General features: G+C 34.5%; 1 long non-coding RNA gene across 1 annotated transcript in view; it reads left to right on the top strand.

Moving 5' to 3' along the window:
* The window catches only part of LOC112652442 (uncharacterized), a 72,129-nt gene that overhangs the window by 8,597 nt on the left and 43,709 nt on the right, over nt 1-19,823 (top strand). The window contains exon 2 of the long non-coding RNA XR_003131461.3: nt 12,206-12,278. This is a non-coding gene — a long non-coding RNA (uncharacterized LOC112652442). The remainder of the gene's footprint in view (nt 1-12,205; nt 12,279-19,823) is intronic.

The raw sequence follows: 19,823 nt of genomic DNA, 5'->3' as shown, positions 1-19,823 counted from the left end.
TGTGTTTCCTAATTTTAAACTGTCACTTTTGTTCTCTCCTTTCCACTCAGAAGAGTCCCTTTTAAAATTTCTTGCAGAGATGGTTTAGGGGTGGTAAACTCCTTTAGTTTTTGCTTGTCTGGAAATTCTTTATCTCTCCTTCTATTCTGAATGTTAGCTTTGCTGGATAGAATATTCTTGGCTTCAGATTTTTTCCCATTCAGCACTTTAGGTATATCATGTCAATCCCTTTTGACTTGGAAAATTTTCACTTAAAAGTCTCCTGCTAGCCTTATGGGTTTCCCCCTGTAAGTTACATATCTCTTTTTTTCTTGCTGCTTTTAACTTTTTTTCTTTATCACTATATTTTACCTATTTAATTACAATATCTCTGTGTGTATCTGCTTTTTTATTTTGATGGGAGTTCTCTGTGCCTCCTGGATCTAGATATCTCTTAACTTCCCCAGATTAGGGAAGTTTTCAGCTATTGTATCTTCAGATAAATTTTCTACTCCCTTTTCTCTGTCTTCTTTTGGGACTCCTATCATATGAATGCTATTACATTTGTGGAGTTATTGAGCTTCTTATATCCATTCTCATTTGTGTAATTCTTTTCTCTCTCTTTTGTTCAGCTTAATTACTCTTCATTACTCTGTCTTATAGGTCATTAATTCATTCCTCTGCTTCTTCCAGCCTGCTGTTCACTTCACCATGTGTGTTTCTCATTTCATTTATTGTATCCTTTATCTCTGCTATGTAATTTCTTATCTCTGTTTTAGGGCTCTCAATCATATCTTCCTTCTTCTCAAGTCCAGTGATTATTCTTATGATTACTACATAACATTCTGTTTAGTCATGTTATTTATATCTATTTTGCTTAAATTTATGGCTATGAACTTGTCCTTATTCTTTGTTTTGGGATAAATTTCTCTGTCTTCTCATTTGTGTAAATCTCTTGCCTGTTTTTCTGTGTTAGAAAAGTCAGCTACATCTTATTTTTTTTTGAGGGTCAGGGCTTTAGGAAAAAGATGTCCTGTAGTGCCTTCTTGTGTGGTGTTCCCTGTCTCCCAGAGCCTGCACTTCCGGAAGTGTTTCCAATGTGTGCTGCATATGCTGTGCTGTTTTTTCCTGGCCTACTTATCCTTCAGACCAGTCATCTACAGAGACTGTCTTTCTCTACTGTGAGCAGTGTTTGGTCTCGGCCTAAATGCAGTGCATTTTATCTAGATGTGCTCTGGTGTGTTTGTGAAATGAGACCTATCACAACTGCTGCTAGAACCAAGATTCTGCAAAACTCCTATGTTGGGAAACCCAGTGTGAACAGGGGTTTGGGCCAAGCTTCTTAGGAAGGGGGCTTGCCATACTGGGACTCAGGCAAGGGTTACTGGAAGGGGTAGTTCCAGCAGAGCATGGGGAAGGTGGGAATTGGTGTAAGCAAGTCAAGTAGCAACTGTCTGAGCTATGCTGGTTCCCACAGCTGTCCTTCGTTTATGCTGAGGGGTGAAGGAGGGAAATAGTGCTAGCCAGTTCCTTCTCCATGAGTGCTGTCTCTCTGGGATGTGCTCAGAGATAAGCAGCTAACCTCATACTGTATGCCCCAGTTGCTCTTCAGATTCCTGTTTCCATGTGGTGTGTCCTTAGATTGTTTGCCTGCCTTCTCTCTAAGAGCAGCCCAGTGTCCTCTGGGATCTATCCCAGCAAAGCCCTCTGAACTGTAAAATTTCAGACCTTAAGTTTCTGTGGTTGCCACAAGTCAGGAAACTCCACCTCTCTTGTTTTACACGCTAATTGCTATGGGGATTTGTGTTCCTGTGCTCCCTTGTGTGTTAGTCTGTTTCTTCCTTTTCTCAGTAATTTCAACTCTTTCCTAGCTGCAGCAGCCACAATCTGTTTCTTCCCTAAACCACGTCTCTGTACTTCCTACCCTCTTTGATGTGGCCTCTCCTCTGTCTTTAGTAGTGGAGTTGGTTCTGCCAGTCTTCAGGTCAATTTCTGTGGTATTTATGATTATTTGATAGTTATCTAATTGTAGTCCTGGGATGAGGCAAGCCAAGGGTCTTTCTACTCTGCCACCATCTTCCAACTCCCCTATTTTGAAAATATTTTAAAATCTCTTTTTTACATTATGTCATTTCATTATTCTATTTTCAAGCTTTTTTTTTGGGGGGGGTTCACCTATTATCTACATTCTGCAGTTAAATCCACAATGATTTTTTTGGCATACTCTATATTATTCAGTTTGGGGATTATCATTTGGTTAATTTCTAAATTTTCCTTATGCCTACTGAGACATCAGTAGCATTCATGCATTGTGGGGCTAATATTCATTAATTATTTTTTTCCGAGACTTAATCATAATTTTCTGGTTTATTTCTTTGTTTTGTTGGTTAGTTTCTGTGTTTTAACTTAAAATATTTTTAATAAAATGTAAAGAGCCTATGTCAAGAAAATAATAGAACTTCACTAATGTATATATGTGAAGAAATCTTTATGGAAGGTAGTATTCAATATTACATACATTACAGTTTTCACTTCCAGAAGTGTTTCCAATGTGTGCTGCATATGCTGTGCTTTTTGCTCAGGGCACAATCCTGGGGTCTGGGGTTGAGTCTTTCATCAGGCTCCTTGTGGGGAGTCTGCTTCGTCCTCTGCCTATGTCTCTGCTGCCTCTCTCTGTGTGTCTCTCATGAATGAATGAATAAAAACTTATATATATATATATATGTATACACACCCAGAAATGAAAGTGTTGGATCATATGGTAGGTCTATTTTTAAATTTCTGAGGAACCTCCATAACATTTTTCATAGTGGTTGTACCAATTTACATTCCCACCAACAGTGCACAATGGTTCCCTTTTACAATCTCACCAACTCTTTTTCTTTCTTTCTTTCTTTCTTTCTTTCTTTCTTTCTTTCTTTCTTTCTTTCTTCTTTCTTTCTTTTCTTTCTTTTCTTTCTCTTCCTTCCTTCCTTCCTTCCTTCCTTCCTTCCTTCCTTCCTTCCTTCTTTCTTTCTTTCCATTCTGTCAAATGTGAATTGATGTCTTATTGTGGTTTTGATTTGCATTTCCATGAGGATTAGTGATACTGAGTATCTTTTTGTGTTCTGTTGGCCATTTGTATGTCTTCATTGAAAAATTGTCTATTCAGGTTCTCTGACCATTTTTTAATCAGATTGGTTTTTTTCTGGAATTGTATGAATTTTTTTATATATTTAGGATATTAACCCTTTATCAAATATATCATTGCAATCTTCTCCCATTCAGTATGTTGCCTTTTCATTTTTCTGATGGCTTTCTTAGTTGCGAAAAAACTTTTTATTTTGATGTAGTTCCAATAGTTTGTTTTTCCCTCACCTAAGGAGAAATACTTGAAAAAAAATACTGGTAAGCCTGATGTCAAAGAGTTCACTGCCTCTTTTTTTTTTTTTTTTTTCTTTTAGGAGTTTAGGGTTTTAAGTCCTACATTGAGATTGTTAATACATTTTGAGTTTATTTTTGTATATGGTGTAGTGAAGTCATCCACTTTCATTGTTTCTTAGTGTTGCTGTCAAGTTTTCCTGGCACCGTTTATTGAAAGGACTGCATTGTATATTCTTGCTTCTTTTGTTGTACATTCATTAACCATATAAAATTGGGTTTATTTCTGAGTTCTCCATTTTTTTCCATTGGTCTATACATCTCTTTTTGTAGCAGTAGCACATTGTTTTGATTATTATAGCACTGTAATATGGTATGAAATCTGGGAGCCTGATACCTCCAGCTTTGCTCTATTTCACAAGTTAATTTGGTTATTCTGGATCTTTTCTATTTCCATAAAAATTTTAGAAATATTTGTTCTAGTTATGTGAAAAATGCTATTAGCAACTTAGTAGTGATTGAATTTAATCTGTTTTGGATAACATGGACATTTTAACACTTTTATTTGTTTCAATCCCTAAGCATATCTTTTCACATATTTGTACCATCTTCAATTTCTTTCAACAATGAAAATAGTTTCTAGAGTATAGATATTTACCTTACTTGGTTAAATCTATTCCTAGGGATTTTATTTGTTTTAATGGAATTTTAAATAAGATTTTAAAAAATTTCTCCTTGTGGTATTTTGTTGTTAGTGTAGAAATACATGGATTTCCTTATATTAATTTTGTATCCTATAATTTTACTGAAATACATATTAGTTCTAATTTTTTGATAGATTATTTAGGATTATTTATATATCATATTATCTGAAAATAGTGAAAGTTTTCCTTATTTCTTACCAATTTAGGTGACATTTAATTTTTCTTGTCTGATTAGTATGTCTACAACTTCCAATACTATGTTAATACAAGTGGTGAGAGTGTTATTGACTTGTTATTGATCTTAAAGGAAAAGTTTTGGCCTTTCACCTTTCAGTATGCTGTTAGATGTGAGTTTGTCATATATGAACTTTATTATGTTGAGGTTATGTCCCTCTTTCCTCACATTGCTGAGATTTTATTATGAATGTATATTGAATTTTATCAAATTATTTTTCTGTATCTATTAAGATGATCATAACTTGTATTCTCATTTTGTAATGTGTTATATCACATTTGTTGATTTATGGATATTAAACAATCCCTGCATCCATGGAATAAAGGCCACTCTTTTGTTATGTATTTTCTGTTTTGGTGATCCATTCATTGATGTAAATGGTGTGTTAACATCCCCTATTGTTATTGTATAATTGTCAGTTTCTCCTTTTATATCTGATAATAAATGCTTTATGTCGCTAGATGCTCCTGTGTTGGGTGCATAGATATTTATAATTGTTATATACTTTGTTAGGGATTGATCTCTTTATCATTATGTAATCTTTATCTCTTACTATACTCTTTGTTTTAAAGTGCATTTTGTATCATGTAAATATTGCTACCCAGTTTTCACTTTAATTTTCATGGATTTTGTTTTAATCTTTCACATTCAGTCAATGTGTGTCTTTAGATTGTTTGTTTGTTTTGTTTGTTTGTTTTCTACATCCAGTCACCTTATGTCTTTTGATTGGAAAATTTAGTCCATTTATATTAAAGTAATTATTTACAGGTATGTAATTATTGCCGTTTCATTAATTGTTTCCTGATTATTTTTAAAATCTCTGTTCCTTTCTTCTTCTCTCTCTCTCTATCCTTTTATTCTGATGGTTTTCTTTAGTATTATGTTTGGATATTTTTCTCTATATTTTTTGTGTACCTATTGTATGTTTTATTTTGTGCTTCCCATGAGGTTAATTTATAATACACTATGCATATAGCAGTCTATATTAAGTTGCTAGCCATTCAAATTTGAACACATTTTAAAATTCCTAAATTTTTAGTCTCCCATTCACATTATTTATTATAGTTACATCTTCTCATTTTATTAGTTTCTTAGCTAATTATTATAGATATGATTGATTTTACCACTTTCATCTTTAACCTTCATACTAGCTTAATAAGTGACTGGTCTACTATATTACAGTTTACTTTTACTGATGAGATTTGTTCTTTCATAATTTTCTTACTTCTAGTTATGACCTTTTCTTTTCAGCTTAAAGAAGTTCCTTTAACATTTCTTGTAAGGTCAATTTAGTAATGATTAACACCTTTATTATTATTTTTTTATTTTTCTGGTAAGCTATATCTCATTCAATTTTGAATGATTAACTTTGCTGGGTATAATATTGGTTGTAGGATCTTTCTTTTCAGCATGTTGGTAATGCTGCTATCTTCTGGCTTACACAGTTTCTGCTGAAAAATAAACTGATATCCCTATGGAGTTTTCACCCCATAGTTTTTCTTACAGATACCTGACTCTCTCCCTCCTCTTTCTCCCCAGTGCCCACTAGATCTTGGGACCATCATCAGTATGCAGCCCATGCCACTGTGGCCATGTTTGTGCAAAAAACAAGATTAGACCCTTGCAGCTGACCTCCATCACTGCAAGTGCACCCCTGCATCTATATATCTTCATGCTACCAATCTCTACCTGCTTCGTGCATGCCCATAATGAGATCCTAAAGCTAGGAAAGTGCATGCTGAAAGCCAAGGTTCTCAGACCTACTTGTGGGCCTAGATCTGGCCTTATCTTCTATTATTAGTATGCATTGATGAGCTCTCTTACAAATAGTCTTTCTAACTCTGCACCTGAACATTTTCCACCTTACTTCCTTTGATGGTGTTTAAAGCTGTGTATATGACTGTGGTGATATCATGCAGCCACAGAAGTACAGACTGATGTTTAAAGTCCCAACAACTGCCATAAGTAGAATCCTAGAAGTAGAGAGAAAGAAGGGCAAAATGTGTATTAAATCAAATAATGGCCGAGAACTTCCCAAAATGTTGGGAAGAGATTTGGAGATACATGTTGAAGAAGCTAATTGAATGCCTAAAATTTCAAACTTCTCTAAGATACATAATAAAATCAGTGAAATCTGCAGTGGGTCTGGGATGGCTGTATTGAACTTTGGTTCCTTCAGTAGGCTTCTCTGCAGAGTAGTTCCCTGGTAACTGTAGTTACTCCCACTGTGCAGCTGAAAATGATAGCTTCTGCTCTTTTATTGTTCTTTGCTCTCTATACACCTCAGCTTTGGGTGTTTAGGTGAGATGAAACCAAAGCAATACCTTTATGTGGTGCCCCAAAAGGATGAGGAAACTAGTTGCTCACCCAATTCCCTTTTCTGGTGAGAAGAACTCTTTCTAATTGGGGATTCCCTCTTCATACTGAGCAAAGTTGGCCTGGAATAGGGAGTAATGCAGACAAAATGAGGTTGTCATTCCCTTTTTTGTGTGTGCAGTTATTCTCAGATTTTTTTTGTTTCTTTCACTGTGTTGCTAAAATTTGTGAAGTGGACTCCTGAATATTTACAAGCTGAATATTCATGGATAGTTGTCTTATTGCTAATCTTTGTCAGAGGATGGAGGCTGTGACCTCTGATGCTGCAATTTTGGCAATGATACATCCTATTCATCCCTAAACAAATTCTTGGGCTGCTTCCACATTTTAAGTATTATGAATAATGCTGCTGTGAACAGGGAGGTACCAATATCTCATTAAGACCCCGTTTTCAGTTTTTTTGAATACATATCCACGAATATGTACCCATATATCCATATCACATGGTAATTCCATTTTTTTAAAAAATCTTTATTGGAGTACAATTTGCCAATATGTAGCATAACACCCAGGGCTCATCCTGCCAAATGTCCCCCCATTGCCCATCACCCAGTCACCCCAACCCCCCACCCACCTCCCCTTCCACTACCCCTTGTTCATTTCCCAGAGTTAGGTGTTTCTCATGTTTTGTCACCCTCATTGATATTTTCACTCATTTTCTCTCCTTTCCCTTTATTCCCTTTCACTAATTTTTATATTGCACTGTTGGTGGGAATGTGAACTGGTGCAGCCACTCTGGAAAACTGTGTGGAGGTTCCTCAAAGAGTTAAAAATAGACCTGCCCTACGACCCAGCAATTGCACTGTTGGGGATTTACCCCAAAGATTCAGATGCAGTGAAACGCCGGGACACCTGCACCCCGATGTTTCTAGCAGCAATGGCCACAATAGCCAAACTGTGGAAGGAGCCTCGGTGTCCATCGAAAGATGAGTGGATAAAGAAGATGTGGTTTATGTATACAATGGAATATTACTCAGCCATTAGAAACGGCAAATACCCACCATTTGCTTCGACGCGGATGGAACTGGAGGTTATTATGCTGAGTGAAATAAGTCAATTGGAAAAGGACAAACTATATGGTAATTCCATTTTTAATTTTTTGAGAACCATACTGTTTTCTATAGCAGCTGTACCATTTTACACTCCCACCAACAGTGCACATGTTCCAATTTCCTCACATCTTCATCAAGAAGTGTTTTTTTGCTGTAATTGTTTTCATATTAACCATCCTAACAGTATGAAGTAAATTATATTGCAATTTTGATTTGTATTTCACTAATAATTAATCATATGGAGCATCTTTTCACGTGGTTATTGACTATTTGTATATCTTCTTTGGAGAAATTTCTATGCAAGTCCATCTATTTTTGAATTTAAATGTTTAAAATATTTTGTAGTTGACTTTTAAGACTTCTTCATGTATTCTGAATTTTGATCTCTTATCAGATATATGGTTTATGAATATTTTCTCCCATCCTATGCATCATCTTTTTACTCTGTTGATAGGGATTTTTGATGCAAATATTTTAAAACTTACATAAAGTCCAATGTGTCCATTTTATCTTTTGTTATCTTTTGTTGTCTGTGCATATCATTATCAGTAAATTATTGCCAAATCTAATATCATGAAGATTTTTTAAAAAGATTTTATTTATTTATTCATAGAGACACAGAGAGAGAGAGGGGCAGAGGCACAGGCAGAAGGAGAAGCAGGCTCCATGCAGGAAGCCTGACGTGGGACTCTATCCAGGGTCCCCAGGATCAAACCCCAGGCTGCAGGTGGCGCTAAACCGCTGCACCACTGGGGCTGCCCTTATCATGAAGATTTTGATTTTTGTTATCTCCTAACAGTTTTCTGGTTTTAAGTCTAACATTTAAGATCTTGACATATTTTTATTTAATTTCTTATGTAACATTAGGTAGTAGTCCAGTATCATTCTTTTACACGTGGATATAGATTCTCAGCACCGTTTGTTGAGAAGCCTGTCCTTTTAATTGAATTGTCTTGGTGACCTTGTCAAAAATCACTTGACCATACAGACAGGTGTTTATTTCTGCACTCTCTATTCAATTCCATTATCTATATGTCTGTCTTTATGCTAGTCCACACTATTTTTATTACAGTAGCTTTGCAATAAGTTTTGAAAAAAGGAAGTATGAATTCTTTAGGTTTTCTTTTTCAAGATTGTTTTGACTATTTGGAATGATGATATTCCCCATGAATTTTAAGATGAGTTTTCCTATTTCTGTAAATCAAATCGTTGATAAATTAATAATTATTGCATTAAATCTGTAGATCATTTTGTGTATATTGAGATATTAATATTAAGTCTTTCAATCTGTGAACATGAGATGTTTTCCCATTTATTTATGTCTTCTTTAATTTCTTCCTACAGTGTTTTCTAGTTTTCATTGTGCAAGACTTTCATCTCCTTGGCTAAGTCCTTAAGTATCTTACTCATTTTGTGGCTATTATAAATGAAATTGTTTTATTAATTTCACTTTGAGATTGTTCATTGTTAGTGTGAAGAAATTAAACAGATTTTCACGTGTTGATTTTTTTTAATAATAAATTTATTTTTTTATTGGTGTTCAATTTGCCAACATACAGAATAACACCCAGTGCTCATCCCGTCAAGTGTCACGTGTTGATTTTGTATTAAGCTACATTGATGAACTAACTTATCAGTTATAAAGGTTTTTGTGTGATAATTTTATGGTTTTCTATTATAAATTATATTATCTGTGAACAGAAATAATGTTAGTTCTTCCTTTCCTATTTGGATGCCTTTCTATTACTTTTCTTACCTGCTGTCTATGGCTAGGACTTCCAGTATGATATTAAATAAAAAAGGTGAATTTGAGCATATTTGATTTTTTTTTTTAGAAGAAAAGTTTTCAGTCTTTCACTGTTGAGGATGATGTTCACTGTGGAGTTTTCATATATGGATTTTAGTTTACTTCTACTCCTAGTTTGTTGAGTGTTTCGATTATGAAAGGGTGTTGAATTTTGTTAAAGGCTTTTTCTGCATCAATTGAGGTGATCATGTATTTTTAAACTTCAATTTGTGTATATTATGTTTTACAGTGATCAATTTTCCCATGTTGTGACATCTCTGAATTGCAGAAATTAATCCCACTTTCTTAAGATGTATAATCTTTTTAATATGCTGCTGAATTCAGTTTGCTGAATTCAGAATTTTTTTTGAGGACTTGTGAATTAATGTTTATGAGGAATATTGTTCTCTAGTTTCTGTTTCCTGTTGTGTCTTCCTGGTTTCAATATCAGTGTAATACTGGCCTCTGAATGAGTCAGAGCGTTCTCTCCTATACTTCTTTAAGGAAAAAGTTTTCAAATGCATTTGTGTTAGCCCAATGTGTTAGCTCTTTACATGTTTGGTAGAATTTACAGTGAAGCCATTGTTTCCAAAACTTTTTGTTAGGAAACTTTTCATCACTGACTCAGTCTGCACTATTTTTGTAGAACCTCTCTATAGAATTTCTCTTTTTGACCTGAAAATCTTGCTTCAAATATTTTTATTTTATATTATTAACTGTGTAAATGTTTATAAATGGTGCATCATCTTGCTCTATTGAAACTTGTTTATACCTTACTTTCTCTCATTTATTTTTTAATTTAAAGTCTATGTTATCTGATATTAGTATAGCCACCGTGCTGTTTTGGTTATATTTGCATGAAATATCTTTTTCTTTCTTTAACAGTCACCCAAATTTTCTCTGGATTTAAAGTTAGTCTTTTTTAGATGGCATATTTTATACAGCAGTTGGATCAAGTGTTTATTTGTTCTGCAGTTTCTGTCTTTTTATTGGATAGCTTAATTAATTTAAGGTTAAACTGATTACTGATAAGGAGGGACTTCTGTCATTTTGCTATTTGCTTTCTATATTTCTTATAGCTTTTTCTCCCTCACGTTTTGCATAACTGTCTTTTTTTGTGTTTAGTTGATTTTCTTTTTTAAATGAAACAAACTATTCTCATTTATTTTTGCATATATTATTTAGTTATCTTCTATGTAGTTACCATGGGGCTTATATTTAACATTCTAAAGTTATAGCATTCTATTTTGAATTTTTAGCAGATTGACTTCAATAACATAAAAAAGCTCTGCTCTTTTAACAGCTCTATTCAATCCCTTTAGTTGTTGATGTCACAAAATTACATAAATTGTGTTTCCCTAAGCATAAACTAATAATTTACTAAATGCACTGATCTCTTAAATAAAGTAGAAAATAAAATGTGTAGTTCCAAAAATACTAGCTTTTACACTAATATATATTATTAAAATGTTATTTTAAAATTTTATTTGTGTTTTTATATTTAATGTAGTTTTAATGAGCATAAGGATAGTCCCATGTGCTTCTACACATGTTTACAAACACTTATATTTTAATGAAAGAAGATGTTACTTAAATGGGATCATACAGTGTCATTTCAATGAGTTAAGCATATGGAAATTTCCATATGCTTCCACATATTACTTTACAAACACTTGCAACTTTTTAAAAATTTGTTTTTGTTTTAATTCCAGTTAGTTAACATATAGTGTTATGTTAGTTTCAGGTGTATAATATATTGATATATTGATGCAACAATTCCATACATCATCCAGTGTTCATCATAAGTGCACTCCTAATCCCTGTCACCTTTTTCACGCATCCCCTCACTCACCTTCCATCTAGTAACCATCAGATTGTTCTCTATAATTAAGAATATTTTTCTTTCTTTGACTCCCTCTATATATATATTCTCCCTTTGTTTTTTTGTTATTAAATTCCACATATGAGTGAAATAACATGGCATTCATCTTTCTCTGACTTATTTCTCTTAGCATTATATTCTGTAGCTCCATTCATGTCAGTGCAAATAGCAAAATTTCATTCTTTTTTATGCTGGAGTAATATTCCATTTTTATATATACCACATTTTCTTTATCTATTCATCAATTGATGGATATTTGGGCTGCTTCCAGATGTTGGGTATTGTAAACAATGTTGCTATAAACACAGGAGTGAACATTTGAATTAGTGGGTTTTTTTTGTATTTTTTTTTTGTATTCTTTGAGTAAATATCTACAAACTAGCATATTTTTTTAATGTATTAGTCTCTTCAGTGATGTGGGAAGGGTGAGTTCTATCCTGCCAGTTTTATAATTCTGCAAGTGCTCACTTCCTGTATCTGTCTAATTTTTTAGACATTTAGTGTGGAGTATAACTTTGCTGTTTATATTTTTCATGGCTTTATTGCTTCTTGATCTTAAAGAGTAGGGCACATTGGAAAGCCATGGACTCCTCTACTAGAGATTACACAATCAATGCATAAAATATTTTGTATCAATCATATTGGGACTGAGAAACAAGGAATGGATAGAGAGGCATCTTATTTCATACCAAGTCCTTGGAAAATTGAGCAAGTGATGATATAAAAGTGATAATCTCCCTCTTATGGCCCCCATCAACATTCTTAAGAAGAGGCAAAGATCTTAAAAGATCAGTAGAAAGACTTTTTTCTGTTTCTTTTTCATCATCCCAGCTCAAGATTAAGTACCCAGCTAGTTCCCAGTAAGGAGTTATGGATGTTCTGGAGCACCTCCATTTCATCTAAGGTAAAAGAAATCTTGTTTTATACCTGTAGTTACATATAAAGAATATGCCATGAGGCTTCCTTTTCATTCTAGTGGATTCATTAGGCAGAAAACACAGGTCAACCAGGACTTTATTTTTTTTTTAATTTTTATTTATTTATGATAGGCACACAGTGAGAGAGAGAGAGGCAGAGACACAGGCAGAGGGAGAAGCAGGCTCCATGCACGGGTCTCCAGGATCGCGCCCTGGGCCAAAGGCAGGCGCTAAACCGCTGCGCCACCCAGGGATCCCCTCAATTAGGCCTTTTCCTAAGTACATAAAGTAATACATTGACACTGTCGGTGAATTCCCAAATGTCCTCCTCTATCTTCCTTTTCCTGTACTACTCGTCAACTCCCCTCTTCCTTCCTCTTTTTTTTTTTTTTTTTATAATTGCTTACATCCCATTTCCCTTATTCTTTACCCCAACTGGGTCAGTCAATTGCTTTTAATATAGTATGTTTACTCTGTCTTGGACTATACTAATCAATGCAAGAGATAGAGCAGATTATAATAATATTTTACTATATTTGTTTAATACTAGATTTGGAGAAATTGGAGCCCATATGCACCGTTAGTGGGAATGTAAAATGGTACAGCTGCTATGGAAAATATTATGACAGTTCCTCAAAAAACTAAATATAGAATTACCATGTGACCCAATAATTCTACTCATTGATATATATGCAAAAGAGTTGAAAACAGGGTTTTACAGAGATATTTGTACATCTGTGCTAATGGCAGAATTATTCACAATCATGAAAACATCCCAGAAGTCCACTAATGGATGGATAGATAAGCAGAATATTATATATACATACGTTGATTTTATTAAAAAGACAAGGCTGTGAATAAAAAGATTGTGAGATAATTATTGCAGATTAAATGAGATTAGAGAGACATGACCACAAAGACAATGCAGAAACCTTAACTGGATCTTGGTTTGAAAGTAGACTACTATAAAAATCTGTATTTGAAAAATTGAGGAAATTTGGAAAAAGAGGAAGTTTTAGCTTATATTAGATAATGATTTTTTTAGGTATGATACTGGTATTTGGCTATAATAAGAGAATACTTTTATTTTCAGGAAATGCCTAATGAAGTATTTAGGGAAGAAGTGTCATATCTTTAATTTATGCCCACATGTGCACACATGCACATACACAAACATCATCATCACACATGAGAGGCCTTGAACATTCCAATCCACACCAGGATGGATTATTTCCTGATTTCTATACATACCACACTTTTAAGATCTAACCCTTTGTACATACTCCTCTATGTATATGAAATGCCAAAGGTGGCCCAATCCTTCTAAAAGATGCTCAATTATCTTTGAAGACAATGTCAAAGTCTCTCCTGTGAAGTTAGTCCTGCTTTCCACAGTGGATGCTGGTTGCACCTTCCTCTGCAATCCCAACATCTATTGAACTTATTTCTGTTGTAAAATTTACTTCACTTGAAATTTTTCTATCCGTCAACTCCTGCAAAATAAAGGCCATGTTCTATCTACCTGTATAGTCTATATCCTTGCAGAGTTTTCAACCTGCATTATATGCATGGTAATTGTAAATTGGTCAAATGATTCAATAAGTAAGTAAATTTCAAAATTAGAGTTCTGAATGTTCCATGACTTACCAGTAGCAGCATAGGAGGTTGATCGTAAGAAACTCAAACTCTGGGCTCATGGCAACTGTGGCCAATACAATGGGTTCAACATATGCTATTGTCTTTCAGACACAGGATGTATTCATTTCCCAGCCTCACTGTAATTATGCTAGAATTATTTAGCTGGATTGAAGTGATATAAGTCCCGTCTAAGCCTAGTTCTTAAAAAGATCTTCCATGATCCTCAGCTCTTTATATTCTTACTGTAGTGGTCTTGGGCCATGTTTCATGTGGAATGGCTTCAAAATAGAGGAGGACATCCTACATTAAGACTGGCTTGAATGAGATATAAACTGTATAATAGTATAAACTTATACTATTAAGCCACCGAGACTTAGGGGCTGGTTTGTTACTGTAACATTGTATATTTTATCCTAATTACTAACTACTCTGTAGGGCTCCTTTTAGTGAAGTCATTAGAAGACATTATCTAACCCTATCTGCCAAAATGAGGATGTGCAAATAGCTTCCTTTCTGGATAGTTACAGGATTTGTGAGTTCAGGAAAAAGAAACTGGTAATAGATGAGACAGTGGTATTTCATTAGAATTGGACAGAGAGATATAGAAAGTGGAAGTGGGAAGGTGCTAAAATCAAATTTTGTGGTTTCTTCTACTCATTCTTCTTCCAATTTCATTCATTTGATGTACTGAATAATTTCTTGTAATAAATGTAGAGTGTTCCAGGCATAGCACACAAGATCAGGGTACTGAGAGAGAGAGAGAGAGAGAGAGAGAGAGAGAGTCATTCTTGCAGGCTTTTTAGATGACAATGAGCAGTATTTGGCTGAAAACTCAGTGACTCCTTACCATTTTTCATGTGCCAAATCAAAGGATTAAGCTAACACAAAGTAAAATATTTAAAGGAAAAGAAGATATTACAAATTAACTCACATGATTTGTTGAAGGAAGTGCAATTGCCTTTTCTATTAAGCAAAATAAAATGTTTTATATAAAAGAAAATCTAAATGGAGCTAGAATTCCCACTCTCAGCCCTACATTATGTAATGATACATATGCAGTTACCATAAAAATGAAATATTTAAAAATTAACAAAATTTAAGTAAATGGTTGGTGGATGATAAGAACCAGGCATGTCACTGCTGATTGAGAATTTACAAGTAAACAATGAAAGGATGCTATAAAGACCTATATGATTAGAGTTGAAGACAATATAAACTCATGTTCAGCTTAATACAGATACAAATGGTTACATAGAGAATTATATATAAATATATGCATATAAACAGGTCAGTAGATTCACATGTATTTCCTGGCTCTTTTACTTAAAGGAGACTAGAAGGAATCACATACCAGTAGCAGAGAGCACATCTGGTGCTCAAATCTTTGTTTTTAATACCATTTTCCAAGAAAAAAACCTGGATTTTCCAATATATGTACTTTTTATTTGCTGTTTTTGCTTTATTCCACTAGCTAGGTGTTACATCCTGAATGTTTGTATACCCCCTTGTAATTCATAGATTGAAGCCCTGACCCAGTGTGGCTTTGTTTACAAATAGGGCTCCTATGGAAATAACTAAGGCTATACAATTAAGGTTAGTAGGGGCCCTAATCAATAGGATTACATATTCTTATAAGAATGAACACCAGAAAACTTCCTAGTTTGCTCTTTCTCTGCTATGGGAGGACACAGTGATAAGCTGCCATCTGCAAGCCAGGAAGAGGGCTCTCACCAGAATTTCACTACACTGGCACTCTGATCTTGGACTTTGAGCTTCCAGAACTATGAAAATAAATGTCTATTGATTTTTTAAGATTTTATTTATTTACTTGACACACACACACAGAGGGAGAACAAGCAGGGGGAGGTGCAGAGGGAGAGGGAAAAGCAGGTTCTCCTGAGCAGGGAGCCTAACACGAGGATTGATTCCAGAAACCTGGGATCATGACCTGAGCTCAAGGCAGATGCTTAGCCAACTGAGCCACTCAGGTGCCCTTGAATGTCCATTGTTTAAGCCACTCAGCCTGTGGTGTTTTCTGTGGTCTATTTTTTTTTTTAGCCCATAAAGTAATATACAGTGATTTTAAATATGACGTTGAGTAGAAGTAGTGAGAGGTTATGAGGATATCTCTATTTTACTCATGATCTTAGTGGGAAAGCTTCCATTTCCTTACCAACAAATATGAGGTTAACTTTATGGGTTTCAGTTTGTTTTGGGGGGGACTACTTTTTTTTATAGATATTCCTAATCAAACTGATAAAGTTCCCTTCTATTCCTAGTTTATGAGAGTTTTTATCATGAATGGTTTTAGGCTTGTATCAAATGTCTTTCTGCAATACTTGATTTGTTCATATGATTTTTATTCTCTAGTCTGTTGATAAGGTAGATTAAGTTGATTTTTCAGATAGTAAAATATCCTTGCATACCTGGAATAGATCCCACTTAGTCATGTTGTATATGTATTTTTACACTTTTTTGATATTGTTAGCTAACATTTTGTGAAGAATGTATGTTTACAAAATACATTAGTCTGTCCTTTCTTTTCTTAAAATGTCTTTCTCTTGTTTTGGTATTAGGGTCATAGTGGCATCATCAAATGAGTTAAAGGATATTCTTTCCACTTACATTTTGCGAAAGATATTTGGTAAAACTGGAGTTAATTCTTCCTTAAATATTTGGCAGAATTCAACAGTGACTCTATCTGGTCCCAGTACTTCCTTTTTGAAAATTTTATTAGCTATTGATGAAATTTCTTTAATAGAGATGGGTCTTTACCAATACCAATTATCTATTTCTCCCAGAGTGATTTTAAGTAACTGGTACATTTAATCTAATTTTTCAAACTTGTAGGTGTAGTGCTTCTTGTAGTTTTCCTTTATTAACAGTTTACCTTCCATGGGATGTGTGGTGGTGATCTGGCATTCATTTTTCATAATGATAATTTGCATCTTACTCTGTTTTTCTTGGTTAGTGTGTTTATTGGTTAATTAAGTTAATTGATCCTCTCAAAGAACCAGCTTTTGACTTCATTAATTTTCCTTTATGTTTTCAAGTTCATTGATTTATGCTTTAATTTTTTTCTTTTCTCCTTTTGCCTTATGCATAAATTTCTATAGTTTCCTAAGATGATCTTAGGATGCAGCCAATGCTATAATTTCCATATAAGCACTGCATTTGTTTCAATACTACAAATTTTGATAAATTGTATTTTCATTTTCATTAGTTCACAATACATTTTAAATTTCTTTTTTAAAAAAATATTTATTTATTTATGATAGACACAGAGAGAGAGAGAGAGAGAGAGAAAGAGAGAGGGAGAGGCAGAGACACAGGCAGAGGGAGAAGCAGGCTCCATGCACCGGGAGCCTGATGCGGGACTCGATCCCGGGTGTCCATGATCACGCCCTGGGCCAAAGGCAGGCGCCAAACCACTGCGCCACCCAGGGATCCCCAGTTCCTCTGGTTCTTTTGATAAGTCATGGCATGGTATATCTTTCTCCATTCCTTTATTGTAACCTATTTGAGTTGTTATATTTAATGTGGGTTTCTTGTCAACACACATAGTTATGTCATTTTTTAATCCACTCTAAGTGATTATTGGTAGAAATGGATTAATATCTACTCATTATTAACAACTTTGTTTTCTATTTGTTGTTTGTTCTTTATGTTTTTATGTTCCCCTTTTTTACCTTGCTTTTTAATTGACTGTTTTATATGATCCCGTTTTACCTCCCTGTTTAGCATACCAATTACACTTTTTAAAAAATGAGTAGTTGCTCCAGATTTTTAAGAATCCAAAATTCCTTTAAAATAACAAAGTATCATTCACATGTGTACAGTTACCTAAAACTGATTGCTCTGTTCCATCCTTAGGATACTGTTGCCATTCTTTCCACTTATTTATAGCTATAAATACCTAATGTACAATTACTATTATTACCTAAGGCAGTTATCTTTTAGATCAATTAAAAATAAGAAAAAATAAAGATTTTATTTCAATTGTATTTATTCTTTCTCAGACACTACTCTTTTTGTTATGTAGGTATTAGGTGCTTGAAGAATGATTAATACTTCCTGAAGAACATGTCTGCTGGCAATAAATTAAATTAGATTTGTCTGTGAAAGTATTTATTTCCCTTTCACTTTTGAAGGGTAATTTTGCTGAATAAAGAATTATTGGTGAGGAAGTTGTTTTTCAGGAGTGGGACCAGTGGTGGCCGCGACAGCCTCAGGTCTGGGGGAGTCATGGAGCTTTTTTTTTTTTTTTTTAATCTCATGGATATAGCAAATAGACATGTCTTCATGAGGCAGGGGTGGGAAGATGGGCAAAGTGGGTGAAGAGGGCCAAAAGGTGCAAGTTTCAAGTTATAAAAAGTCTCAAGTATGTAATGTACAGCATGGTGACTATAGTTAATGAGACTCTATTGCCTATTTGAAAGTAGCTAGGAGAGTGGATTTTAAAAGTGCTTATAAAAAAATGTATATCTAGGTTTGGTGACAGATGCTCACTGGAATATTGTGATGATCTTCTGTAATACATATAAATATTGACTTATGATGTTGTACTACTAAAACTAATGTTACAAGTCAATGATAACCTCACTTTTTAAATTTATTTTAAAATTTTTATTTATTAATTAAATTAATTTATATGAGAGAGAACAAGCAAGTGAGTGGGGGTAGAGTAGAAGAAGAGGGAGAGAATCTCAAACAGATTCTGCACTGAGTGTGGAGCCCAACAAGGGGCTTGATCCCAGGACCCTGAGATCATGACCTGAGCTGAAACCAAGAGTCAGATGCTTAACTGACTGAGCCACCCAGGTGTCAATGATATTCCATTTACAAAGAGAGGAAAAAAGAAAATTCTAGCCCGATGAGTCAGCCCCTGGCAAGTGTCTTGGGGATGTGGCGCCTTCAACCATGTGCTAGGAGGTCACATCTGGAACAGTGATGGTAACTGCAGCATCCCCAACTGCAGCCTGTAAAGAAGGTTCCGGGCTGTGGGTGTGGACACAATGAGGAGTCTCCTTTACTCATAAAACTGATCCAGAAGTGCAGCTGCTGTTCTGACACCCATATTGACATTCATGGCTTTTCCAGCATCTAGAGGCCACCTTTGTCACCTGGTTTGTGGCCTTTCTTACATCTTCAAAGTCAGCAGCGTGGCATTTTTTACTCTACTCTCTTTTTGTTTGAATGGCTTCTGACAAGAACTGTACTATAGTTGTTTTCCTTATTCCTCTGTGAGGTGTCAGCCCCCTCCCCTGGCCTCTCTAACTACTTAGATGTAGCTCCTCTTCGGAATTTACTCTTCCTGGTACTTCTCTGAGGTTCCTGGTTATCAGTCTGGATGCCATTAATTTTGGAAATTCTTGGCCCTTTTTGTTTTGAATATTTTTAATGTTTTGTTGTCTCTACTTCTGACATTCCAATTATACCTATGTTCCACACTTTGAAATGTCACACAGTTCTTGGATATCCTCTTCTATTTATTTGTTTTGCTTTGTTTTGGTTCTTTTCTCTCTCTCTCTTTGTATTTTATTCTGGCCAATGTCTTTTGCTCTATCTTTTAGCTCACTGACTCTTTTCTTGGGCTTAGTGATAAGCCCATCAAAGGCATTCTTTATTTATTTGGCAGTGTTTTTTATTTAGAACATTTCCTTTTAATTATTTTTTGTATTTTCACTTTTCACTTGCATTACTCATCCTTTATTTCACATTGTCTAATTTTTCCACTGGAGTTTTTATCAATTATACATATTTTCAATTCCCTATTTGATAATTCCAACAAAGGTATCATAGCTGAGTCCAGTTCTGATGCTTGCTTTGTGTCTTCAGATTGTGTATATATTTTTTTTTTCCTCATGGCATGCCTTATAATGTTATGTTGAAAG

The sequence above is a fragment of the Canis lupus genome, chromosome 19 (assembly GCF_003254725.2).
Source record: "Canis lupus dingo isolate Sandy chromosome 19, ASM325472v2, whole genome shotgun sequence".
Lineage (NCBI taxonomy): Eukaryota > Metazoa > Chordata > Mammalia > Carnivora > Canidae > Canis > Canis lupus.
This window is presented reverse-complemented; position numbering and strand designations above follow the sequence as displayed.